Source organism: Mytilus galloprovincialis, chromosome 11 (assembly GCF_965363235.1).
Source record: "Mytilus galloprovincialis chromosome 11, xbMytGall1.hap1.1, whole genome shotgun sequence".
Taxonomy (NCBI): domain Eukaryota; kingdom Metazoa; phylum Mollusca; class Bivalvia; order Mytilida; family Mytilidae; genus Mytilus; species Mytilus galloprovincialis.
Window position 1 is genome coordinate 53,572,792 of NC_134848.1, and position 24,330 is coordinate 53,597,121.

Genomic DNA, 24,330 nt, shown 5'->3' on the forward strand with positions numbered 1-24,330 from the left:
ATGTGGAATTCATTAACAGGGGTGTGTTCCTTACGTGAAATATTTCAGCAGAGTAATAAGGAACATATTAATCGACACTTCATAAGATTAACGGTCCCCATCACGAATTGGTTGATCGATACGATGTGTCCTAACTCACTAGCGACCTTAGGTCTATAGATACAGGAATAATCGTCTGATCTGTAATTTGACCGATTGTGTCCAATTTCCGACTGGAACATTTTGATAAGTGTTTATTATCATGACACGTGATTCTAACCCTGCCGACGTATCTATTCTCGCTTTTTTTGGGGATTCATACAATTACTCACCTATAGTTTGTGACTTACATTTGTCTATTTTAAGAACGAAACACTGCTTTCGCCTGAATCTAAATCATACGAAAAGATGTAATTCAGCATTATACTACATGTACATAAAACTATTGAGATATGATTGTTGGTGAGAAAACTATTTACAAGAGACCACAGAACAAAGATATTTAACAGAACATGTCATCGTCCGGACTTAAGGTATAGAACCACTAGTTCAGGCCCGGTTGGAATGAAAATACAAGAAGGTAGTAAATATTTTAAACCAAATAGTTCCTACGCATAGCTGTATCTTTGTCAATAGGTGGAATATTTGTGTATTGTTTGGTATCAAATGAAAGCTTGGGGACTTGGGATCAATGTAGAATCCTTGTTGAAAGTTTCTTTTGAATGATAAAGAAGAATATAAAATTTTAATTGGAGGACACATTTGCCCTCTTGTTAAGATCAGAAGTACCTGTTTTTGTACTATCAAACTACCGGGAACCAGTATACTCTAATATGAAATTATAGGTATGTTGAATTTTTCAGCACAAGTCAGGATAAGGTATAGTTTTGACATGAAATAACTGCCACTTTATTTGAACTTAAGACAAATTAGCCATTAATGCTTGAAATTGCAGAATTTAACATAGAAAGCAATGCGGCTATGAATTAGTGGTTTTACACCTTAAACAATGAACAACTACCATACCATATAGTAAAATATGCTAAACTGATGAAAATACAAACCAAAACCTAATAGCCTGAATGATGCTGAAAAAATCATCTAAAACTGCTATGACACACAGCTACTACCAACACAGATTAGTCTAAATACACCTGACCTTGTTGAGACGAACAGACAATGATTAGTTGTATATATAAAAATGATATATTTATATAGACTTCCAAAGATCTTCAAAAGGGAAACAAAAAAGAGACACGCTTAGAGTTCAAAACTGTAATAATAAAAAAATTACATGGGTATTTTAGAACAATAGGTTTTTCTTATTATGTATTGGTCAACTAGTGCTGTCTGTGGAATTCAAATCTGCCTAATTCCAATTATATACAACATTACCATGCTTTGAGGTCTCTCTATTTTGAATATTTGCATGAAAAGAATAGTAATCCATGTTTCACTTGCAAATAGAAAACGACTTTACAGATATATTTTTAAATAAAGCTTCTCAATCTAAATCAGTTCCAAAATATTAATATGAGATGTGATCATAACAAACTGAGAACCGAAAATTGTATTTCATTCTATTAAAATCTTAAACAATTTTAGGTAAAACAAATGATTCCATTATTCCTTGAGTATCGACAGAATAATCTGTTATTAATTAAATCGTTTGTATTTTCTCGGTTATTATAAATTGAATGAATACATCAAAATAATATAATAATACTTTTAATTATTTAATACGTAATGTTTGTTCTTTGATCTTGTTCAACATTTTTCGTCATATTCATTTGGGACAAAATGCACAATTCCGCGGAACAGTTTTCGTCTTTCGTTTCACTCATCATTTAAGAACACATATTATAAAATCACTTTTTTTAATCTGTAAAATTTGCCATCAATTCAGTACATCTGGCACACATATCATTTTACGATTTCTTGAAATATCAACAATGTTTGGGATTTCATCAAAAATGGGAACTGTATGACCAAACTTCGTGTCTGATATCCACTTATCAGCTATTGTTTTGTCAAGTCTGGGTATGATAGAACCATCGAATTCTTTCTTTAGTTGACAACTGAGGTATGCTTGATAATCTTCGGATGCTGTTAGCGGAAAAGTCTTTCCGAAGGGAATGTGAAGGTCCTACAAAATAGACGGTAATATATATATTTGTAGGAAATAGAGACACATCGCGCTTTTTGTGAAACATTAATCAGGTCTATTGTCTTTTTTTAATTGGTATCTAAATGTGTTCAATGTGGAATAGTATCCATCCGTTTTAGGCATAAATGCAATAATATATCAGTTTACTTTAAGTTATGTGCTTGTAATGAGAGTGTGGGAATATCTGTATATCATTATTTTAAAATTAATACTTTTTTATCCATCATTTTTATTTTGATATACATGTAATTGGTTTTTTTTCGAGGGAGAGTGTGTTGTAGAACTTTGCGTGAAAAGGGGATAAAAAGGCTGGATTTAGTTTATATAAAGCATTCCAATTACACAACAAAACACTGGTATTACCCACAACAAAAATAGCAAGTGAATTGAATCACACATGATTTTCAATGCTTCTCTAAAGTTGACCGATTGAAAGCAAAATAATAAGGTGTATTAATACTTACCATTCTCCTTACAATGATTCCGTAATTTAACTACACAAAATTACAACCGGATTTGTTCAAATATCTCTAAAAAGTCTTCATAACATACACGTGTTCGTGACCCATATATTCATCAACTGTAAAATCCAGTCTCCCCGGTTTGATGTCTCGGTTTAGATTTTATCTTTTTTCTTGTGACCTACTTTTTCTTGTTCTAGTTACTATTCAATATTACAATGTTTAAAGATGTCCTCCGTTAACTTGATCAAATCATTGCTCAGTGCTTGTCGGATTGGGTACGCTATGTCAAAATACAGTTAAGTACAGGAACCAAATACAATATATAGTTTTAGTATTTTTTATGTGTATAAAGAATTAATTTTCATATATGTTACAACTGATTTAAAAGGTCTCAGAATTAAAGTATTATTATTTTGTTAATGATTAAATTATCTATCACATTAATGTAGCGTATGTCAGGATATATACAAGTACTTAATGTTTGATTTTGTCTTCAATTTAAACATGTTAAACAGTAGTGTAACATTTTCCCTTAGAAAATAAATAAATTTAAACTAAACTTTCATTATTTCCATGCTTGTTTAAGCTACTTTTCATAATATATAAGAATACAAGATAACCAGGAATTGCTAAAATACCGCAGTGTACAACAGACGATCGCATGTTTTTCATTTGATCTTATTTCCAGGCAATTTTTCACAAAATCGCTAATCTTAGAAAGACCCTTTCATTCGAAATAAATGATAAAATTTATATATATTAATATCAACATTTATTATGTTGATAGTATCAAAATAAAGTTAGCTTTTAGGTCATTTTCTTTAATTAATTTTATAATCATTACAAATGTACAATTTATAAGTCATTTTTTGGAACTTTGCAATATATACTCTTTTCATTTCTTATAAAATTATTTTCTCTATCTAAAGTTTACCTATAAACAAATGTGACTGTGTTCATCAGCCTATACAAAATATGAAACATAATTGTCAATCGTTGGCGGTTAATTAAATACTTGAATGTGAACACCTATTTATTTGGCTTGCATGTTGTACTATCTAACTTCAATAGAAGTCCCTGGTTTTATGATTCCTAAATAAAATCGCATGTCAAACATAGAGGGTATACGTACTTGTTATTTATCAAACTGTGTCCTGGTATATATTGTACCTTCGATCTAAAGATACATGAATATTGTGTCATGAATGGACACAAACGACCACAAATATAAGTCGCATTTTTATGACATGTTAGAAGTATTGTGTATGGCCATTTCAAACATAGGGTCGGGTAGAATAATTTATGAGCCAAGGCGTAACTGAAAAGACAATACCTTCAAATGACTATTTTGGTCGCTTTTTCAGCGATGCGATTAATTGCATCAAGTTTGAATACTAAATATAAATAAGAAAGCCCAATTAAAATCTTTAAATATTTTTGTGTAAAAGACTAGTGTTATGTGATTATCTAAGAGATGTGATCACAAACAAAATATTATTTTAAAAGAAAGAAACATAAGACACAAAATGGGCATTCGTAATTTATTAGTTGAAAAAGAAAACCCGACAAAATAACGGTATCAAAATCATCCCAAACAATGAAATATCTGAACGATGTCATGCAAAATCTGAATACTGAAAGAGTCTCCATGAAAAAAAAAACATTTTGCATCTGCAATTGAATAGAATAAATAATGCTTTCTAAAGGTGCCAGATGAGGCCGCCTCTGGGTGAGGGATTTTCCCGCTGCATTAAAAACCAATCTTTAGCCTTGGGCTATTTTTCTGCTCTTTGGTCGGGTTGTTGTCTCTTTGACACATTCCCCGTTTACATTCTCTATTCTATTATACTGATCAATCCTCATGTCTAGATATCATCACAGAAACGTTGCAATGAAAACAAACGGCATTTCGGAATTATTATAGGTCCATTGATAAAGTAATCATCTTATGCGATACATTCATCCTATTTTTCCTATTTCTTTTTAATTTTTGCTAAGAACTATTTTGGAAAACGCCCGGATTTAAGGTATTGTATCTCCATGATGTGAGAATTGATTTTACTTTACTTCAGACAACTGGCAAGGACATGTAACATCGTTCTTTTATAATATAAAATATACGTGTACTAATAAACTAAAGAAAGATAACTCTATCTTCACTAAGTAATACTATGTAAAAATATTCAAACTTCAGCGTCTTGATAACTGTTGTAGCTACTATGACAGAACATGTATCTAGTTACACAGTATAATGTATAGCTGTTTCCATTGTAGTAAACTGTTTCAAAGACGAACAAAATCAAAGTCTAGAATTCGACGGCAGAAATTTTCTGCATAAAACATTTTTATATACAGTCAATATGAAATAAGAGAGGAAAAAGTAAAATGACAAAAAAAAACGAACTTTATTTATCTATTTATTCATTCATTTATTAAAAGATAGCTAGAAAACTCTGTTCTTTCCAAGTACCTGTATGTTTTTGTTTGATTTTTTTTTTATATTATCTTATTATTGCAATTGTACAAAAGCGAAATATTTTTTGTTTCCTAAATCATCAATGCATGCCAAAAAAAATTAGCCAATGCTTGTTTTGTTCAGAGAAAAAGAAATATTCCCAATGAACCTTTTCTTTCCCTGAATAAAACATGAAATATTTCCTTCTAATACTGATTATGACCTAATAATAAAATCAAACTGACAGGAATATCCGGTAGTATAAATATTTGTGAACATGATGTAATTCACAAGGACAAATGCTAAATGTATCTATTTGAAGTTGTATTTGTAAGTGTGAATACTGGTTGTACATATTTCATTCTTGCAAACAATAAAACGATCGTGATTTCATCTTTCTACGAAAGAGAAAAATATAAATAATTATTTTCATGCTTAACTAAACTTAAAGCATGTCTTCCCTTTTTAACATTTACATTGAGCAAATCTGATATCGATATTTAGTTCGGCACCGAATGCCGACCTCGGAAAAAATAACACTTAGTAACAAAAAAGCCCCACTGTTATATTGGTTCTGATCAGTATTTCACGCGACTGATATCCTTTCTTTTTTCTTTTTAACTTGAAATATTGGCATTTGTCAAGTGCACTTTAACATGATTATTACTTTTCTAATTTATATTTCCATAGTATTTAAACATTAAATTAGAAATTGTCTAGTTTAAAAATCATTAATATTTCATGTTTTCCCCTCTTGCGAGAGCTACTTTTACATACAGACTATGAATAAAGAGTATGACAAAAAATATATTACAACATTTGACATTTTTGACATTTTCTCCAGTTTATTAATTTTAAGTTATTTCCCGGCCCTTTATTCATTGGATACAAAAACATTTAAATTAAATGCGTGAAATGATATTGTAAACTACAGGTAAACATGTTAAAAAAAACCTACACGTAAACATCGATGATTATGGCATGGTATTGGTTGCAAAAATTCGATATTTTTCATTTAAATGCAATATTGTATATTTAATTGGTATATTCCTTCATTTAAATGGTATATTTTTTTCATTTGAATGGTATATTTTTTATTTAAATGGTATATTTTTTATTTAAATGGTATAATTTTTCATTTAAATGGTATAATTTTTCATTCAAATGGTATAATTTTTCATTCAAATGGTATAATTTTCATTCAAATGCAATATGTTTTATTTAAATGGTATAATTTTTCATTTAAATGGTATATTTTTTATTTAAATGGTATATTTTTTATTTAAATGGTATAATTTTTCATTTAAATGGTATAATTTTTCATTCAAATGGTATAATTTTTCATTCAAATGGTATAATTTTCATTCAAATGCAATATTTTTTATTCATTTGGTATGAATGTCATTTGAATGCAATATTTGTTTATTCAATTGGTATAATAGTTTTTTTTTATTTATATGCAATAATTGCATCATGGGAAATTCTTTGACGCCTTAAGGTCAAATTTGCAAAACGTTTGTGATTGGTCGGTATTTATTTGGAATTTCTCCCCTTTCTTTCTAAACTTAAGTGACCAAGAATTAAAAAACGCGTCAGAATATCGCCCCTGTAACTAAATTTGGCGTTCGTGCGAGTTCGCGCACTGACTATTAATGACAATAATGGCCAGGTCGAGCAAAAAATAATAAACATTTTTATGGTATGACAGTAGGACGACAAGCTGGATAAATATAAGAACTACACGGACAATAACTGTTAAGGGACAATTATTTGATATTGTAGGGAAGGGATTTTGATTGTTAGTGTTTAACGCTACTTTCAACACCTATTGGGCTATTCCGTGGTGGTCAGTTTAAATTTATAAATGAAGGATGGGGAAGGGAAGGGAGGGCATTATTATTCATTCCAATCTGTCGCTAATCATGCCTATTTTTCAGCTCTTACCAAGCAACCATAATCATATATGAAATCCTTCTGTCCCCCACCCGAACAAATAAATAAATTTAAAATGGCTCTTATTTAACTTAAGTGTAAATTGATTGATTGTATGTTTCTAGTTTTAACACCCAGTGACAAATATGTCATGCTTGTTTATTAAAACACGAGTTTAGAAGTCATGTATATAATATAAAAACGAAGAGATGGAATGTGATTGCTAATAAGGCAATTATCCACCGGAGTTCAAATATGAAGTGGATTTAAGCAATTATAGACAATCGTAAGGCCTTCAACAATGACAAAAACCTGATACTGTAAAGCCGTCTATAAAAGGCCCGACATGAAAATGTAAACAATTCAAACAAAAAAACTAACAGCCTAATTATACATAACGAATCAATTTACAAAATATCAGATATGAGTCAAGACATGAACCAACGACAACCACTAAACTACAGGCTCCTGACCTGGGACAGGTAAATAAAGAATATGGCAGGGTTGATATAGAAACGAAGATGTGGTATGATTGCAAATGAGACAACTCTCCACAAGAGACCAAATGACACAGAAATCAACAGCTATAAGTCACTGTACGGCCTTCGACAATGAGCTAAGCCTACATCGCATAGTCAGCTATAAAAGGCCACGAAATCACAAATGTAAAACAATTCAATCGAGAAAACTAACGGCTGAATTAATGTACAAAAAATGAACGAACACAAATATGTATAACAAAGCAACAAACGGCAACCACTGAATTACAGGCTCCTGACTTGGGACAAGCACATACATACAGAATGTGGCGGGGTTAATGTTAGCGGGATCCCAAATCCTCCCCCTAATCTGGGACAGTGGTGTAACAGTACAACATTATGTTTGTGAGCACTCAATCCATCCCGAATCTGGGACAGTGGTGTAACAGTACAGTAAAATAACAACCTGCACAATCAGTTGCAATTGGGTTAACTCAAAAGATCGGAACGAGACACACACACACAAAAAAATTAAGACAATAGACACAAAGCACCGACATAAGAATATTTGCAATTACTGGAAATTTACTCAAAGTTATTAACAACTAGAACTGCAATAAATCTTGTTCTTCCAGATTGAGTTATCAATCAGTACACAACGCGCGGCAAAGGATTTAATAAAAAATAAAACAGTCTGAGAAACGTCTACTTTACGTTGTATATAGATATAAGAAGATGTGGTATGAGTGCCGGTGAGACAACTCTTCATCCAAGTCATAATTTGTAAATGTAAACCATTATAGGTCAAAGTACGGTCTTCAACACGGAGCCTTGGCTCAAACCGAACAGAAAGCTATAAAGGGCTCCAAAAATGACTGTGTAAAACCGTTTAAGGTCTAATCCATTTAAAAAAAAAGTAAACTTCCATATAAATCTATATACAATGGAAGTTTTTGAAAAGTGGCCCGAACGTTGTTAACATCGAAAGTTTTCAATAGAAATACTAGTTAGGACCCTCGCACGAACGCCAAATTTAGTTAGAGGGGCGATATTCTGAAGCGTTTTTTTTAATTCTTGGTCACCCATGTTTAGAAAGAAAGGAGATAAATCCAATTATCGACCAATCACAAACGTTGTTGCAAATTTGACCTTAAGACGTCAAAGAATTTCCCATAATGCAATTATTGCATATAAATAAAAAAAAACTATTATACCAATTGAATGAAAAATATTGCATGCAAATGATTTTTTATATCAATTGAATAAAAAATATTGCATTTGAACGAAAATTATACCATTTGAATGAAAAATTATACCGTTTGAATGAAAAATTATACCATTTCAATAAAAAATATTGCATTTAAATGAAAAATATCGAATTTTTGCAACCAATACCATGCAATAGATGATCGACTTCAGTGTAGATCAACGCTGTCGGCAAATTAAAAACTCTAGCACCAATTATTTGAGTGGTCCGAATGTGGCCAGCTGTTGCAAGTCTAAATTTCTCTCCTTATTCAATATACCCTCATTTTTCAGTGGTATTTTAAAGTTTCACGTCCAACCTCACTGTCGACCTCCTATTGCACGACCTACCTATTGTATTTAAAAAAAATATGTGTTATAGTCATGAACATGCATGAAATATTTGCCACTGGACGTAAAGCAAACAACAATCAATCAACTTCATAAATTGTTCCATGTACTCAGCACTCAAAGACAAGATCTTGTAAAATGCTATAATGTACAATTTCCATTAAATTTTTATGTTTTTTTTTCTCTTCAATTTATTAAATAACTGACTGCTTCTAAAAAGGTTTTGAATATAATTTTACCATGGTTCTTATCTACTGGTTTAATACTATTTGTAACATGTGATTTTTTTAGACAGACAAGGATAAAACTCAGAAAGGTGAAAGTTTTGTCAGGTGTTTTTGCTTCATTTAGACATGAAAATGGAATAACAGAAGACTAAAATATAAGAGTTTGCTTTCATATAATATATTAAACCTGCGAAAATATCTCACCTAAACACGTTTATCAATTTTGATTAATATCTGATTGAAACCAAACACGGAAAAATATAAATATTTTAATGTATTTGTAATAATTTGGATATACATTATTTGGAGAATTGCGATTGAATGGTAGATTTTTTTTTATCGTTTCTGTTAAATGTATTAAAAATGTTTATATAAATTAGTGACGAATTAGAAATTGACATTGTGTAGACACCTTTGTTTTGTTGAAAACTATACTATATGTTGCTTCTAGATGTACTTTGTTTGTTCTTGTTGTTTGGTTGCTGTCTTATTGACGTATAACCTACATCTCCTTACAGTTTTAGTTCCTTTTGGTGTACTTTAAATTCGGTGTATGAAAAATCATAACTAACATGGTTATTGGGTATATATTAATTGTCTTTCTTTCCCTCAATAATATGCTTAGAGGAAGATGGAACCGATGAGAGATGTATACAGGCTTTTGTTTCTATCCATGGGAAGGTCGACTTTCCATATGTAATACATATTAATAGTCGATCTTCCCATGTGGATATGTACCTAAATTACAAACTTAAATATTATCCTCATTAAATCCGATCCCAAATAAGTCATTTAAAAGGCATAACGTCACGGTACCCAAATTGCATCTACTTAGTAAAAGTAGTATGCAGAGGAAATTTTACATGTTTTCTTACAGACGAAACAATTTGTATTTTAATTTTTTGACATTATGCACGTCTTTCAACATAAGTAAATATATTTAAAATAGGCACACAACGTTCACAGTATACGTCAACAGATGAAGTATCACTGGAAAAGTAAAATGTACAGAAACGTCGCCGTAAGACGTGTCATCTTTTAAAAATGAGCAAATAAAATATGGTACAAGCATCTATTTCTTAATAAATGAATAGTAGGCATATATTAATGCCCAATTGTTCTAAATATTTGAAGAAATACAACAAATTATCCGTGATTCGATTTTTAAGGCTGCAAATTTAAGCATGGATGTAATTTGGGTACTCCTTAGTTCAGAATCATGGACCGTTTGGAGATCTATTCAAACTCATTTTTTTATGATTCAGAATAGATTCAAAATTAAATTGGTGGAACCATATAGTGAAAATTGATACATCTACAAAATAAACACAGAATGGGAACTATATATCTAAATAGTCGTAATAACTTCCATTGAGCACGAAACTAATCCAAATCAGATTTTTTTTTTTATTTGGGTATTCTAAAATACATTTCTTTTTTGGCAGAAATTACAAAAAACATAATAATTGGTTTGTTTGTGAAACACTGATTTCAGATTTACATTGTACACAAAATATTATAAAACATTTTATGTCCCACCCTTCTAACATTTGCGGCATCTTGATCAAGAATAAAGAACACTACAGCCATCTTACATATGGTTCTATTCATATTCGCGGAAAAATTACGATCGAGATACGCGTACGGACCAAATATTCATATGATCTGGAACATATACAAACCTATCTTCATGCATGTAGACGGGCCACGGGGCATATTCAATTTGTACTTTTTATTTATTTTTCCCGACTGTAGATGAGTGCCAAAGACGGAGTTATTTTACTTCCAAAAAAGTAGAAACGAAAATTATTATCTAGTGAAAACTGTATCGTTTTAATGTGTATATACTATTATAACTTTGTATATTGCGTTGGTGAATAATTAGTAAAAACTAATTATATATATTGTATTTATATGTTCAATGTGAGCTCTTTTAATGGGAATAAAACATCCTTCTTTAAACGTTTTGTCGATTACCTCTGTGCCTGTAGTGATATAATTATAAATAGATATATAAAAGGTATAAAACCATGTATAAACCACCATTTTCTATATAAACATAAATAATTTAATCTGCCTCATATGATTTTTGAAGCATAATAAAATAATGAAAATATTTTGATAAAAAATATAGTACAAACAAAAACATCTAAATGTTTTTTTAGTTAGACGGAAATGATTCATTTCATCACATCATGTTTCAGTTCTTCATCACGTGATTTCAATTAATCCTTATGACATTACGTAACTTATAAATAGATGAAAAGTGCTGGATAAATTACTATCTACATCGGTAAGGTTTTGTTTTACTTATTGTATAAAAACCATGCTTAAATTGTGTAAATAAATTACTGCCAATATGACACCGGTCAGAAATTAATTCAAACCATTCTTCATGTAATATCGAAGTTGTTTCAATGATGCAATTTCCCGTCGTCGTCAGATAAAAAAGTCGGTGAAGTAGATAATGATACGTAATAAATTAAAAATGCAGTAGGTACAGCATTATATTTAGTTTTAACTGAATCGCTTTCTGCTAACAAACTTTTACCGGACGTTTATGCAATTTTTATAATATAAGCTTATTTGAAAAAGGTTATGAGGTAAGAATCATCAGTCGGTATCCAGACAATATTCATGTAGTCATGATGCACATAAAATTATAAACCGGAGTTCTTTATGAAATGAATTTAATAAATGTAAAATATTTAAAAAAGCATACACTTTTTATCATATATATTTACACATGTATGTGTTTAGGAAGTACATTTTGTCAATTTTTTAGATATTAGCTGACTGTGTAATAAATAATATTAATGATTCATAAATAATGGGAATGGCAGTTTTTATAGGAATCCTATCACAACAGATTATAGGAAATAAAATCGTATGTATTGTGTATATATGCAAATTGCGGTCAAAAGAAAACAAATTATGTTGAAGAAGATATTAATAGACACATGCATCTTGTTTCATTTAAGGATCCGAAGTGAATTATTATCATCGGAATGAAATGACTAATATTATTTGATAAATATCGGCAACTAATAATTATTGAAATCAGCATCAATCTTTTTCACTTTAGATTTATTTACTGTCGTGTCCATTCGCCTTTAACCAAAAAAAAAATATTATTCTATTTACTGTTTATGAAATGTCCGCACTCTTTCTTTACAGTATCTAGATTTTAAACTTGAATTGTTTATGATGAGTTTATTAAATTAAATAAACCATATTTACATAACAGACACTTATTATAACATACACCATTTTACATACATAAATGTGCGTGTGATTTTGTTTACAATGTACACTTTGTTAACATTTGAGGAAATCAATAAAAATCATAACAGCTGCATTTCCGATTTATAAATAATTTGATGAATCATAATTTCAAACGACTGACATCGTTTTAAATATCATAGCATACAAAGTTTCATTCAATTTTTATAAAATTAAATGATAGCATGTTAATTCGAATATTATATTGAGAGATATTTCCAAAATTTTCTTTTCTAATGTTGTTGTCTTGTATTGTATAACTGTCTTGATATTTTCGAATTGTTATTCCTTCTAATGGACATATTACCATGGGTCGCCAGTTTTACATTGATTCATTAGTTAGTAAAGCTCCCTTGTAATTTTTATCTTCTTTTTATAGATTAGAGCTGCAGTAAATTGTCAGGGTAATTAAATATAATCAAATATCTTGTATCATTTTTTGTTTACATACAACTCCTTCTGCATTGACAAAATGATTCCTATCACTACATATATGTAGCATAAAAAATAATGAAGATATTGTGATACCGATGTGATACTATATATTGAATACTTTTATCCCCCTTAACATAAAAATATCCTCAGAAAAATAATCTTCATATTAAGATATTATTCGAAAAAAAAGACGAATTAAATACAAGTATATTTCAAACTCTTTATTAAACAGTCTTTACGGGGAAGTATATTATGTATTCATGGGTCGATAAGGTTATAACTTTTTAATTTTCAATCTATTAAATTTTTTTTAGAACTCAATGTGGAGTAATACATTTTGATTTAAGTACTGAAGATTTTTCACATTTTAAAGAATAGAAAAAATATATGTTAACAAAATTAGTATGCTTATGCATCACATTTATCTATATTCATTCACAAAATATCACAAAATACATTGATCTTATTTTACAAATTTGACGCTAGATTTTAGAAATATAAAAATAGATGCATATATTTCCTAATTACGCGTAAGAATTTTGATTTGTTTAAATGAAACTACAAACAATTATTTATAAATTCTTCAATATATATATATATATATATATAAAAGAAGATGTGGTATGATTGCCAATCAGACAACTATCCACAAAAGACCAAAATGACACAGACATTAACAATTATAGGTCACCGTACGGCCTTCAACAATGAGCAAAGCCCATACCGCATAGTCAGCTATTAAAGGCCCCGATAAGACAATGTAAAACAATTCAAACGAGAAAACTAACGGCCTTATTTATGTAAAAAAGATAGCATGTTTTCTCTTCCTTCTTAACGCAAAGACACAATTAATATTGTTTCACTACTTACATCATTTTAATGTTATAAAATGCTGAATTTGTACCTATGATTATGATTCAATAGATATTTAAAAATATTCAAATATTCAAAATTAGATAAATTGTAAATGTAAGTAATATTGGTACTTTTCTACTGACGTTGAAATAAATGTTAAATAATATGTTCATTTTTTATTATTTTGTCATTTCCTTTTTTGTTATACCCCTGCTTACTCCTGAAACCTTTGATATATTGCCATAAATACTGAAAAAACACTGTATCGAAGAAAAACACCCCTTATTTTTTCGGTGAATTCAAAAAAATTTGATAGATTTTTCAAAGAAAGACATGAACATGTAATCATAGTTTTTGTCTAGTATGCAGTTATACACCCACAATATGTAACACGCATTTTCACAGCGGAAATAAAATTATATTTTAGGATTCATTAATGTAAATTATCTGCTTATTAAACAAGGCACAAACTTGTTTATATACGGCTGATCGTATCAAAATGGAGTTATACATGAGTTTATATACAACTTTTTATAGTTGTTCAAAACTCAAATTATTTCGGTCACAATATATATCCATATGGATACACTAGCATTGAGAAAAAAATATGAAAATGTCTTCTGTTTATTGATATCACCACTCAAGTTTTTTTCTTTTGATATCGAATGAATTTGGTTCATCTAGAAAATACATAGACATCTATCTCAAAATTCATTATGAAAGAATTACAAGTGATAGCAAAAGAACGGAAATTAAGCTTCATAGGTTTGGTGTTTACTACCTATGTGTGCATATTAACCGACTAAGACATGTTTAAAATGTTATATCATGGTATATAAACAAACATGAATTATAATAACAGTAAATTTGGGGTTTACATCAATGATATAACAACCCAACAACAAAAACAATCTATATAAGATATAAACAATATTCGAAGTCAGGTTCGTGTACTCTAGTCTCTAGGTCAATATTCAGGTTTATCCCATATTTGTTATGAATACCTTAGATTTTGCATGTGCAATAACTTCAAAATTGCCCGGGGCAAAAAAGAGTATATTGATATTGTGCCCTCCAAATGACGTGACGTCATTGCGTCCTTAACGACAATGGCGAACAATGACGGTGCAAAATTCTCGCGTTTGTATATATTGCCATGTTCCAAATTTCTCGCGTTTGTGTATTGCCATATATTCATAAACTCTCGCGTTTGTGTATTGCCATGTTCTACAATAAGTGGAAATGTGATAATAAGTTTCTATGGAGTAAATGATAAACACTAAATTTTAAAATGTGATAAAACTTTTGGGATTTTTTTTAAAGATTAACCTGTTTTGTTTCATTAAATACTTATAATTGAACTTTTTTCCCTCTTTCCTGCAAAACATAAATATGTTATAAATAGATTATAACATGTCTTTTCCATATTGGCCCTGGTATCAGGCTAAAGCCTCGAGGCCGATATGGGAGTCTCGGGATGAGACCAGGGCCAATATGGAAAAAGGGCATGTTATAATCTATACATATACAACAAAAAGCAAAATAACAAAAATATCGACCACAAAGGAAAATCCAAAACGGAAAGTCCCTAATCAAGTGGCAAAATCAAAAGCTCAAACACATAAAACGAATGGAAAACTACTGTCAAATGCCTGGCTTGGTACAGGCATTTTCTAATGTAGAAAATGGTAGGTTACACCTGTTTTTATAGCTAGCTATACCTCTCATTTGTATGACAGTCACATAAAATTTCATATGTCAGGTTAGTGAATTACTCTGGGTTTGAAAATTTAGGAAATTTGCTTCCATTAAAAAGTTCCATAAAATACACCACCACAATTTTCAGTCACATCTTGTTCGGTTATTTGGAGATCAATCATTTATAAAAAATACAGATTCGAATCCAAATGTCATTTTTTTAAAAGCGACGAGGGATGTAATATTGATGTATCCGATTTAAAAAAAAAAAGGTGGCTCACAAAAGTCAAAAGAAAATAACACTAATATATGTAAAAGCCCATGCCACCCAATTTAGTTTATATACTTAGTAAATTATGACCAACCGTTCAGTTTTTGAATGCAATTGTCTGAATGCAATTTGGACAATTGCATAAAAGAAGACCATGCGCAATATAAATTAAAAAGAAAAAAACAAATTGAAAAAATCCATTAAAATGTGCATTCTATATAAATTACCAATTCAATAAATCCTCACAGAAAATTGAATATATTTGCAATAAAAGCTATTTATTTACACAATATAGACTTCATGTACCAGTAATCAATCAAAGTAATCTGAAGTTTTAAATTCCACAGATCTATTCCATGGGAAATGTCTAAGAAAAAAAATCATTTACTTCTTATTAAACTGTGGTAGTTTAAGACATTTATAATTTAAATCTCATATCAATAATACAATGTATTTAATTGAAGGTTTTCCAGTAAAAACTATTTTCATTGATTAATAAAACTCGCCTTTTCTATATCAATTTCCTATATCACTATCCCTTCAACAATTTGTCCTCCTATCGTCAAAATAACGCTTTTACTGCTATTCTTCATCTCAAACTGAGGCCTTATATAGAATGTTTTGCTACTGTTACCTCTGATATAGTATAAACCATTCTGTACGGCTTCAGATTACCAATGGTTCTTGTTTGGTTTGTGTTGCTCAATCTAAGGTTAACTGTGTGGTGTTGTGTGAATTGCTTTTTGTCTGCCATATTATTTGCATTATTTTTTTACTTCTACGTCTTTGGTTGTTTTCTTGGACTTCCACGTCTTTGGTTGTTTATTTTTCCTACTACGTCTTTGGTTGGTTTTGTTTTACTTCTACGTCTTTGGTTGGTTTTTTGGTCTTCTACGTCTTTGGGTGTTGTTTTTTCACTTCTTCGTCTTTGGTTGTTTTTTTTTTTTTGGTCTTCTACGTCTTTGGTTGTTGTTTTTTTACTTCTTCGTCTTTGGTTGGTTTTTTGGACTTCTAGGTCTTTGATTGTTTTCTGGACTTTCACGTCTTTGGTTTTTTTTAACTTCTACGCCTTTAGTTGGTTTTAACCTCTTGGTTCCGTCACCCTTTTTGTAAAATGATCATATTCATGGTTAATCTGTGCTTTGTATGGTACAACAGTACCTGTTAATTGTTTACTTTTATTTTTGTTAAATGATACTGTTTGCATACTATTTTGAACTATTTGTACACATTTATCGATAAAGCTCCTAAGTAAACATTATTACTTACAAAATGAAGAAATAATAAGCTTTTTATACAACCAATAGCCCTTGGATTGGATGATACATAACCAGAAATATAGAAATCCCTTTAGGCGATAAAAGTTGATAATCACCATCCATAGCAAGATCATAGAACACAAGAAATTTAATATAACTATTTTTCTTTCATTTATTTTTTTTGTAGTAAGAACTAATGACTTTGCCTACTTTTTCCATCAAAAGTATAATGTGATATAATAAAAGACAGACATGTGATTATTCAATTTCTTTAAGAAATTTACTTTTCTCTTTATATAATTTGTATACTTACAAGGTAATTACAATATTTCAATATTCCGTATCAACTTCACAAATAATACACGATGGTCTTGAAGTATAGATTCTAGGCACTGACATTGTTAATAACGTGTTATATGTGTCTTTGTAAATCATTAACTTTACTGTTTAGTTCATTTTTGGTAATATCCTCTTGGCGTGGCTCGGTACTTATACATCCCGCCATTGTATTATTGTGCTATCGTCATTTTTTGTATTCTTGTTTTTCAGTTTGCTTATGTGCTTTGTCTATATGCCATTTTGTTTTTCTTTGCTGACATATTGTTTGTTTTTATAGTGATTCAGATTATAACACAATTTTGGCTGCTGTATTCCTATTTTTGACATTTTTACCTATTATGTCTGTTTGTTTGTTCACAGATTGTTGTCAGTATGATGAAATTTTATGCGACTGTCATATAAGTGTGAGGTTAACTAGCTATAAAACCAGGTTAATCCACCATTTTTTACATATGCAAATGTCTCTACCAAGTCAGGAATATGACAGTTGTTTGCATATCGTTTGATGTGTTTGAGCTTTTGATTTTGCTAGTTAATTACGAAGTTTCCGTTTGGAATTTTGCTCGGAGTTCTGTATTTTTGTTGTTTGACTTTTTTGTATAACTTTGTTAAATTGATACAAAAATGCGGTATAACCCACATATTGTCTGTATGTTAATATTACGTTGCATAATTTTATCCCATAGAACAGATATAGTAAGTATGGTAAGGGTCCCTTTTGACCCTTGATACAATGTTCTTCACTACAAGATGAGCAATTTTGCCATTTGATAAGAGACTTTCGGTTTTAAATTTCCTAGGAGTTCAGTATTGTTGTTATTTTACTTTTTATTATGTGTTAGACACAATTCCTCGATGACTCAGAAAAGCATTGTTGTGTGTCCCTTAAGTTTTTTTTATGTTTTCATTTGTCAATTTAAGATAGAAGGGAAATGCTTTGAAAAGGTCTATATATTCAAAATCGAATAGTTTCTTCTTGTTTTCTTGCAGATTTTCATAAACAGTCTTTAAGAAAAAAAAATCAACTGCTCATCTCGAGAAAATTTATAGTACTTGATATTTTCAAAGACGGGTATTTAAGTTTTCTTACCTGAGCAGTTTTATGAGCAACTATGTGGAACAACTGAGATTATATGTACACAACATGTCGAAATAGATAAACAAAGCCATGCCATTCGAGAAGAAAAGCGATAAGTGCCTTTATGTATTTCGATAAAGGTAAGCATTTTATTATATAGTTAAGCAACCCAATTTATATGTTTGTTAACAATATTTCTCCTCAAAACCGTTCGGTACCTTTCAACTCTCTTTTAAAGTGTGGTATAAAAATATATCTGATTGTTCCTTTAACTATTGTCTCGCTATTCGGGAATCATTATGATGTTTTTTATTAAACTGAAAGTAGACTAAATAAATGTATAACGTTCAAATCGCTTTGTTTAAATTTCAATAGAGTTGTTTCGATTTGAATGTACTGTCAGTACTGTACACGCGAGATATATCATGAAAAATTAAAGTAGACAATGCATTAAAAATCTTTGTAAAACAATGTACGGTTTGGCTTAATGAGATCATTGTGAAAGATGTAAGACCAGCTTCAATTTAAATTATGTATGTTAGGTTGACCTTCAAAATGTTCAAGTTGGTCAATATTCCTGGAAATAGTTTTAAACCAAGGCCATTTTCAAACAAAATTACAATATGGAATAGAAATGCCGTCATCAAAGATTCCTGTAAGATTGTAAAAGGATGTGTGGTTTATTTTAACATGACCTTAATTGAAATGTGTTTACAAATAACTGCAAACTGCAGCTTTCATAGATTTTTCCAATTATTTGGTGTATATAAAAATATGCATACATGTAGATATAAGTAATACAAAAAAGGGTCAACCCCAAAACCAATATACACACATAACGCACATTCACAATGTAAGACCTATTTCATTTTGGTCAGGAATTATTTCCAGGGTAATACATTACCTCAGTGATAAGTGACAGTCGTGTTCAAATTGGTACAAGTTGTGCATCATTACTTCCCGTCTTTTGTACTCGAATAAAGATGATTCATACAGAATCTTCCTAATGATCAATATAAAAGGCATCTTGCAAAGGTCTTTAATTTAACTTTCATTGATGACATCCCGTCACTCAATTACCCACATTTGAATTGGTGCTAACATCTCATATATTCCAGTGAACTTGATATTACAGAAATAAGATGTCGGATTCATACCTTGATCTTTTCTACGATATTGACACCGATTGACGACTTTGAACTAGAGTTTATGACGAACATGATAATTTCAATTTTCAAATTGTCCACTTCAAATTTCACAGTAACATATCCTCTGTTCCGTGTTTAGGCATTTACATATATTATGTTATATGTTACGCTCGTGCATGTTCACACAATGCGGACTACGTTAACAAGTGTGTGCTCCTTACATAAAATATTCCATCAGAGTAATAAGGTAAATATTAATCGACACTTCATAAGATTAAAGGTCCCCATCACGAATTGGTTGATCGATACGATGTGTCCTAACTCACTAGCGGCTTTAGATGTATAGATACAAGAATAGTAGTATGGTCTGTAATTTTACCGATTGTGTCTAATTTCCAACTGGAACATTTTGACTCAGTCTTTATTATCATGGTGGCGCGTTATTCTAACCCTGCCGACGTACCTATTCCCGCTTTTTTGGATTTCATACGATAACTCACCTCTACTTTCTTACTTACATTTGTCTATTTTAAGACAAATAAACTGCTTTCGTCTTAATCTAAATCATACGAGAAGATGTGATTCAGCATTATACTACATGTATATAAAACTATTGAGATGTGATTGTCGGGGAGAAAACTATTTACAATAGACCACAGAACAAGGATATTGTACAGAAACATGTCATTGTCCGGTCTGAAACAATGAACAACTACCATACCATATAGTAAAATATACTAAACCTAAGAAAATTCAAACGAAAACCTAATAGCATGAATTATGCTGAAAAAATCATCTAAAAATTGCTATGGCAGACATCTACTAACAACATTAGTCTAAAGGCACTTGACCTTGTTGAGACGAACAAAGAATGATTAGTTGTACATTTATTTATACAGACTTCCAAAGATCTTCAAAAGGGAAAAACAAAGAAAGACACGCTTAGAGTTAAAAACTGTAATAATCAAAAATTACCTGGGTATTTTCGAACCAAACGTTTTTATTCTGTATTTGTCAACTAGTGCTTTCTGTGGAATTCAATATAAAATCTGCCTAATTCCAATCATATACAACATTACCATGCTTCAAGGTCTCTTTATTTTGAATAGTTGAATGAAAACAATATTAATCCATGTTTCACTTGCAAATAGACTTTACAGATCTGTTTTTTTTTAAATAAATCTTATCAATCTCAATCTCAACCACTTCCAAAATATTAATATGAGATGCGATCATAACAAACTGAGAGCCGAACATTGTATTTCTTTCTATTAAAATCTTTAACAATTTCATGTGAAACAAATGATTCCAATATTTGAGATAACTCCTTGAGTATCGACAGGTAATCTGTTATTAATTTAATCGTTTTTATTTCCTCGCTTAATATAAGTTGAATGAATAAATCAAACAAATATAAAGAATACAGTTTCAACATTCGTTTCACATATTCTAAAACCACTTTTTTAATCTGAAAATTTTTCCATCAATTCAGTACATCTGGCACACACATCATATTATCAACAATGTTTGGGATTTTATCTAAAATGGGAACTGTTTCACCAAATGTCATATCTGATATCCACTTATCAGCTATTGTTTTGCCAAGTCTGGGTATGATAGAACCATCGAATTTTTCCTTCAATTGACCACTGGGGTATGCTTGATAATCTTTGGATGCTGTAAGCGGAAAAGTATTTCCGAAGGGAATGTGAAGGTCCTACAAAATAGACGGTAAAATATATAATTGTAAGAAATAGAGACACATCGCGCTTTTTGCGAAACATTAATCAGGTCTATGGTATTTTTTTTGATATTATCCAAATGATTTAAATGTACAAGAGTATCCATCAGTTTTAAACATATATATAATAATATATAGACAACAGTAGTATACAGGTGTTCAAAAGTCATAAATCGATTGAGAGAAAACAAATCCGGGTTACAAACTAACATCGAGGGAAACACATCAACTATAAGAGGAAAATAAAGGAACAACAGGAACACTGAAGTAATAATATATCAGTTTACTGAATGTGCCTGTAATGCGAGTATGGGAATATCTGTATAGTATTATTTTGAAATTAAGACTTGTCAATCATTTATTGTTTATAGATATCAGAAGATGTGGTATGAGTGCCAATGAGACAACTCTCCATCCAAGTCACAATTTGTAAAAGTACGGTCTTCTATGAGTAATTGTTTTTCAGTATGGGGAGAGTGTGTTGTAGGACTGTGCGTGTAATGGGGATGAAGAGCCTGGATTTAGTTTAGATAAAGTATTCCAATTTCACAACAAAACACTTGTATTACCAACAACAAACAAAGTAAATGCATTAAATCACACATGATTAACAATGCTTCTGTAAAGTTGACAGATTGAAAGCAAAATAAACAGGTATATAAATACTTACCATTCTGCTTACAATGATTCCTTGATTTAATTACACAATATAACAACCGGATTTATACAAATGTCTCACTAAAATCTTCAAAACAAGCACGTGTTCGTGACCCATATATTTACTCAATCCAGTCTCCCAGGTTTGGCGTCTCGGTTTAGATTTAATCTTTTTTCTTGTGACCTACTTTTTCTTCTTCTAGTAACTATTTCAGACAGTGTTTAAGGATGTCCTCTGTTAAATTGATCAAATTATTACTTAGCGCTTGTCGGATTTGGGTACGCTATGTCAAAATACAGTGAAGTACAAGCACCAAATGCAATATACGATTTCATTTTTTTCTTCTTATCTGTATAAAGAATTAATTTTCATATATGTTAGAACTGATGTAAAAGGTCATTTAATTGAAGTATTATTGTTGTGTTAATGATTAAATTGTGTATGTCAGGATATATTCAAGTACTTAATATTTGATTTTGTATTAAATTCAAATAATGGAAAACATTGGTAACAGTCCAGTGGCAAATATTTCATGCATGTTCAGGACGAGAAAAAGTTAACAATAAATAGCCTTGTCATAAAAGAGGCCATCCGGGATGATGGTGAGGGATATTTTGACTGCCACTTGAACATGAGGGTATATTTGATAGGGGCCCAAATTTTGCCTTGCAACAGGCCACCTACGGACCCCTCACAAGAGTTGTTGCAGGGGTTCTTAACGTGCAAAGAGCTTGGCACTCTCTTTACACGAGCCATGGAATTTAACGTCCCCATTCTGAGCGGACGTGACTGCGAACTTAATACATCCACACAGCCAAAAGAAATCCCCACTTCTGCAAGCGTTTTACTGCCGGTCGGGAGAAGACCAAGTGACCATATTTCGTTTCCCAAGTCACCCTTGGGTATAAGCCTTGTATCTTTGATAAGGTTTTATTAGTCTGTGGATTAAAATAACCAGTCGATATTTATACATTTGTAACCATGCCTTTCTGTGCGTACGTTAATTGAGGATAATTGAACAAATATTATTAAATAAATATCACATTCAGTTTATATTTGATTCGATTTATTCACGTACTATTTGTTCCTTTGACTGTATTTTGAAGCATATTACAAAGGACTGGTTATTTTGGTGGTTTTGTTTTCATTGAGCATTTAGAAGACAAGACGCATACAAATTGTACAGTATTCGTCAGTACAAAATTCCTAATTTTTTCAATCATTTAAAGTGTAAATATAAAAATAAGAAGATGTGTTATAATTGCCAATGAAACAAATAAACTCTACCAGAGACCTAATGACATTTACAAATCTTCTCAAAGATATTTTTTTCTGAAATATTCGTAGTGCAAACCTTTGTTATAAGTAGAAGTCAGTCTGATAAGTAATAAATAACAAAAAATAAGACAATAGAAGTGTACCGCTGTTCAATAGTCATAAATCGATTTAACTGAAACAAATCGATATCACAAACCAAAACACATCAACTATAAAACGAACAGAACAACAGAAGCACTGAACTGTTCTGTTGTTCCGTTTTGTTTCCTCTTATAGTTGATGTATGTTGGTTTGAGACATGAATATGGACATGGATATCCTCAATTAACGACTTCTATTTTTAAACATCCCAATTTTTGTACTACTTTAAAACTTCCAAGTTTGATATCAAAATACATCCTGTTGTGTTTTTTTCTACTCATTTTGGACATAATTGTGGATGTCATCACACAGACGACTATAGTTTAATATCTTAACATACATCCTATTTTTCCTATTATCATTTAAAAGAGGGATGAAAGATACCAGAGGGACATTCAAACTCATAGACCGAAAATTAACTGACAACGCCATGGCTAAAAAAGAATAGGACAATCAGACAAATAATAGTACAAAAGACACAACATAGAAAACTAAACCTGCGGAAGACTAAGCAACACGAACCCCACAAAAAATGGAGTGATCTCAGGTGCCCCGGAAGGGTAAGCAGATCCAACACGGGTAAATAGTCTAATTCGGTAGGTCACATTCGTGAAAAGGGAACGGGATTTTAGTTACAATATAAGGAACATATCCGATATCATCAGTGGAACGGATATTCCATACCGGTTAAACAACTCGTGATGGCGTTCGTAAAATTTACAAACGGATAATTCAACTTCATCATTTGGAACTCTTGGTTTAAAAGCTTCCTAGTGAGCAGCATCCCCCTATCAAGAAAATTATGATAGGAAATACAAGCCCGGGAAAATCGTCCCGTTTTACCCGCG